This window comes from Lottia gigantea, assembly GCF_000327385.1.
Source record: "Lottia gigantea unplaced genomic scaffold LOTGIsca_107, whole genome shotgun sequence".
NCBI lineage: Eukaryota > Metazoa > Mollusca > Gastropoda > Lottiidae > Lottia > Lottia gigantea.
In genome coordinates this window covers 678,341-684,340 of record NW_008706931.1, presented here as the reverse complement: position 1 = coordinate 684,340, position 6,000 = coordinate 678,341, and positions in this window count along the sequence as shown.

Here is a 6,000-nt window from a genome sequence, read left to right as displayed (position 1 = left end):
ATTCCTGCATCTATGTTAGAACCCCACGCCAACCCTCCCATACAACCTGCATCACTGATAAACAAACTCTTCGTTTAATCGGAAACCCAAGAAAAATACGCCTGGCTTTCGACAGTAACCTTGTGGCAAACTTCATAACCGCAGCGCCAACTTCTGTTGAAATTGTTTAAAGATGCTAGGATTTTTTCTCAGTCTAAGGTGATATCTTTGTGTGATATGTCTTGTACATACTTGTTCTGTATATAAAAAGAGGATCTTGGAATATGAAAGTATGTTTCGTCTTTGAGCAACCTCGGGGGATGTCCTCGACAATGGGTAATGGCTTAATTAAACACTGGCCCTTGGAAGCATTTCTTGATTTATCAGTTAGGAAACAAACGGATTGTTTTTAAACTTATAGTGCGTATTGGAGACAATGATTTGGCATTGATTTTCGCCATTCACATTTCAAGTCTAACATCTGTGTTTCTTGGTATTCCACTTAAACTCAGCAGTGTTTTATAACGTAGCTAGTGGCAAAAGCTTCTAATGATATTAAAGGCTATTTGAACAAAATGGTCTGTTGGTAGGTGTCACGTTTATGTCCGCTTTAAGCTAAAGCTGATATTGTAAACTAGGTAGTTGTTGGTAGTTGGTAGTTGCCTAAGGGTCGAGATCCTTTGAAAGGTTTGGTAGTTGAGAAATCGTCTGGTCGAGTCTTTGACATGGTAGTTGTGGCAAAGATCAATGCCATCAGGTTTGTCCAAGGATTTGCTGATAGAAAGAAATCTGTTAATCCAAGTTATTGTTTCTTTGTTTCATTCTTCCAAATTTTCCAAAAATGGAAGATGGTAAAGCTAAGTAGCCTTGATTACGTCAAGATACTGTGTAGATTAGGTTCCCCGGATAGATCGAGTCTTCGGGCAATATCTTAATTAAATCTTATTAATAAAAGTCATTGCTATTATTTACATCGTTATCCAGCCTCAAATACCAATTATGACGCCAATCGAGACCCTGCACAACAACAAATTTCATATTTTCGACGCAAAACATCCAAAAATACCAAAAGAAAACATGTTAACGACCGCTAAACATTGTGTTTGTTTGTATATTGCACCTTATATAGAATATAACATATTTTGTTTTTGTAATAAAACACTAATGATCTTAAATTTGACTTGTGAGATAAAATATCACACATAAAGAAATATGAACAAGTGACACGTAGGTTCACGCACTTACTTTCTACCAGCTGGTCCTTGACCAAACTGTCGTTGATCTTTCTTGAATTATCAGTACTCATTTACACCTTGGATATTGAAGAAAAAAATATTTTGCATTTCAATATGACATGACATTATGATTAAGAAATAAAATAAAAAAAAACTGTTTTGTGCACAGTGGTAAATTTCTGAAATATCATTTCTAATGGCAAAAATTATCGCCTTTTTGCTATTGTGGTCAACAAATATCACTACTTCTGTCCTTTCCCAATTCTTTCTGCGTCTATCTCTTCAAAGTACACTGTTTATCTCCTTCCATACGCACTACTCCAGACTGTGTCTCAATCCTTTCTCACTACTTACGTCTGTGTCTCAATCCTTTCTCACTACCTCTATCATTTTCTCCTTCCTATCAGCTCACTATACTTCTGCCAGTCTCTCATTCCCTTTTCTCAACATCTTTATCTCATTCCTTTTGCTCTATGTGTGTATCTTATTCCTTTCTCACTACGTCTCCCTCCTTTCTCACTGCCTCTGTAAGCCTCTCATTCCCTTTTCTTTACATCTTTATCTCATTCCCTTTTCTCTACGTGTGTATCTCCTTCCTTCCTCCTGTCAGTCTCTCATTCCTTTTTCTCTACATCTTTATCTCATTCCCTTTTCTCTATGTGTGTATCTCCTTCCTTTCTCACTACCTCTATCAGTCTCTCACTCCTTTTCTCTATATGTGTATTCCTTTATCACTACACTACGTCTGTCTCCCTCCTTTCTCACTGCCTCTGTAAGCCCCTCATTCCTTTTTCTCTACATCTTAACCCCTTTCTTTTTTCTCTACGTGTGTATCTTGTTTCCGAGACACTGGCTTCTACAGACTGTGCTTTTTGATTTATCGAAATTGAATTCGGGGCAATTTTTGGAATTAACTTGTTCATATTTCTTTTTTATGTAGGCACTAACCACGGTCAACTCATAGGAATTTCTAAGTCTCAGACTCTTGTTGTCATGGCTTCCGGGTAATATCATTGAAAATAATAAGGTCACCAATACCATCAGCGAGTCATAGCCACGAGGATCGCGTAATCAAAGACTACCAAACAACAACCCTGCTTTTTGATGCCCTTAGTCACACCATAACCTTCAGTTGATGGACGAACTTGGTTTAACACACCAATTAGAAATCGTGCTAACATTTGAAAGATTGAAAGAAACTACCAATTATTACACCGATAACAACTTAGGTTCACGAGAATCCTTGGCATTGAAAATAAAACCCAGAAAGAAACCATACATTTTTACTGGGACAACAACTTTCGTTCACCAGGATCTTGTCTCCCGACACTTACTTGGTCAAACATTTTGACATTTTCTTTTACAAGGATAACCACCTAGATTCACGAGGACCCTGTCTACCAACTGGTTCTTGGCCAAACATTTTGACATTGATTTCACACAGATAACATTAACAAACCTTCGTTCCGTTTTTATTAGCTGTGATCTTTAATATTGCTACTGCAGCTATATTAAAACTACATCCTAATAAGAAAACGAATAAAAGTGTGGTCTAATTTTAATTAGACTGGCTAACAAGTTAAGTTAACGACGATCCTTCCCACCAGCTTGTCCTTGTTCCTCTAGACATTGCTCTTTCCCGGATTATATGTACTCATTACAGCCGATTCCACCTGATTAATGAAGAAAGATGGCTTTTTCCAAGTAACTGTATAGTTCACAGGGAACTATAAACAAGTAATTAGTGCAGCCAGGTACAGGCCCTCCAGTCAAATTGTTAATGCCTTATATATTCAAGGTTACGATTATGACATACAATAAATCTAATGTTTTGATGTAGTTAAGTTCGCTGAGAACTAGGTAATGTTGCTATATTCGGATTATTCTATGCTCAGAAAGTATGTAAATAGACGAATGCCGGTGGGAATCAAGGTATATATATATATATTTCTAGATAGCTGTAGGGTAATTTAAGGTATGACAATCAGAAATTGATGCAATATGTCTCAAACTATCAGTTGCATCACCAAATGTACTTAATAAGGCTATGACTAAAATTCAGATTTTAATTAAAGGGGCAGACTAATTCCGAAGGTTCGGGTGTTGGGTGCTCAAATTAATGAAACTGTAGAACAAAACTTTTATATTCGCTATGTTTTTCGTTGGGGTTAAAAAAAATACACTAATAAACGGATTTGAGCAAAATATACATCGTACAGAAATATGTCTCATCCTTATTCTGAATTTCTCAACTAAAAACTTCGATCTGAATGCCTGGTACCAAAACTAGTATACACTGTTTGATCAGAAAGATACATAGAAGTAAATCACATATTTTAGAAAAATGTGCAATGTTTTTAAAAATGAAAATTTTGTATACTGTTCATTTAAGTTGTAGTGAATAAAACACACTATATTACAAGAACAGCAGAAGTTGCAAATTGAAGCTATATGTGTTCTCAAACAGATAGAAATTTGGGAAAATCTCTTTTTAAACCCTTTAATTTTATGAAGGCCCTGTGGTATAAACAAGAGGTCCGGATGTCAGACAACACTGTCTGAATATGTCAGTCAATGTCAGTATATATAAAAAAGGTTTGGGGCTATTTTCTATACGAGTCTGTTATCTTGTTGATGTGAAGCAGGTTGTAGAAGTCAAGTAGCAACACTTGATTTTATAGTATTTAGTAAATGATTGTATAAAACTAAATACTTAACACAAATTATTTCAATTTTCATTGTCTGGAAGGCACCAAAACGCATTCTTCAAGTTTTTATCATTAAATTTCTCTATAACCATCCTTTAATATTAATACCTAGGGGGAGCCGCGGTGGCTCAGTGAGTTAGAAGCCGCCTCGCTAACATGGTGGTTTAGAGTTCAATACCGGCACAAGTCGAGATAATACCTTCGGGTTTTTTCAACTCGGTTGTAGGCTAATACTGTTCTGGCGCTGGGCGTTGCCTGTATCAAATCGCATCATTCAATGGGTGGACATTTTTCAATACTGTGCCTTATTTTTCAACTTATCCCTCATTCAAATTTACAAAGCAGCATTTACATATTCAATTCATTTCGGATGTTTCCTTCTATAGTGCAGTCTTCTTTACATGTTGTTCACAAAAATGACACATTAAATCAACATATCGCAAAATTCTTATGGAATTACACGAAAGATGCTCACGTGTCAGATCAAAGTTTGACGCAGGTGGCATTAACTACTAGAAACTCTAGTATCGGACAGTTAAACATAACATATCAATGGCGGATGACCCTAACCGTCTCGTGCGACCTCTGACCCCCTGCTGGTAACCCCTTGTGATCTGTTAGCGGAAGCAGATAATGGGCTTCATTTTACCCTGAATTAAAATGAATTTAAACCAGCCACGCTCCAGACAAGGGATTAACTACATCTGAAAGATATTTTTGAACATTTACAAGCTGTATTTTGGTTCATTATCATTAAGAGATATTTTTAACTTTTTCTATGTTTATCGGGGACACTGATAGCATCGATTTGCACATTTTCAATTTCCGGTAAGCCGTTTGTACGTTTTGCAAGTCCACTAAAACTAACCGTTTCATGACATCACATTCTGAAATTTGCGAAAGTGGCGACACAAAACGCTTAGTTGTAGTGGAATTTCAGTGTCCCTGAATTTTTTTTAAAAAGCCTCCTTACAATCCCTTTAACGTTATCTAGTGGATACGAGTGTTACACGACACTTAAGCTCGAATTATGAATGAATAACACGGCCATTTGGTTCAGCTGAATTTCTTATAGTTTACTTTCTCTCTGACTTCACGGAATTCATAATATTTTGAAAGTTAGTCGAATAAATATATCATACGTTAATGTTTCTGGATTTAAAATAGACAGTTCTATATGATAGGGAGCCCACCGGCATAGAAATCTAGAATTTTCAAATATGTTTATTTAGTATCTTTAACGCCCAGAAGTAGCTTTTAATACCACTTTATAATAAAATGAGTTTTATATTTTATTAGATATTTTAATTACACTCAATGCTTTTAGCTCGTCTCATTTTTTCTTCTAAAAATAAGCCTACTTTGATTAAAACGATTATTCAATAAATTCCGTTCTCCATCAAAAGGGGAATAAACTAATGATTAAGACGACGGGTTGACTAAGAACCTATCGAAAAGTACCTAATGTTCCTTGGCGTCAAGCAAGGTTCACACATTTAACCTTCTTTATTTGTAGCATTTGTTCCTGATTGTTATTCATTTGAAAGATTATTCAATAAATTCCATTATTTCACCAACCATACGTCAAATAATTCTAAATATTAATGATTATGATTAAGACGACGTTTTGACTATCGAAAAGTACCTAAAGTATCTTGGCGTCAAACAAGGTTTACACATTTAACCGTCTTTATTTAGATTATGCGTTAATGATACAGCTAAGTCATCGCTAACGACTTTATCACGATACAACTGAAGGCCATCAATAATTTTCTGATATTATTACAAACATAAAGAATATTTCAATACTCTTATACTTGTAAATAGTAGCGATTTAAATGCATCGCTGCCGTTAAAACTACGTTTAAAATTGCACTTCCGGTAAGGTGTAATAAATGTACTTGGAGTGTACATTAAGAACGGTATGATTATGCATATTGTTTTTGTTTTGTTTGGCAATAGTGGGCAGAATAAAGACTCAATATAGTTTCTCTATATTTATATTGTATTATGTATATCTTACATGTGACAGACATAGAATTTTGACTTGTTACAAGTTTTTACATAGTAAAGAACTG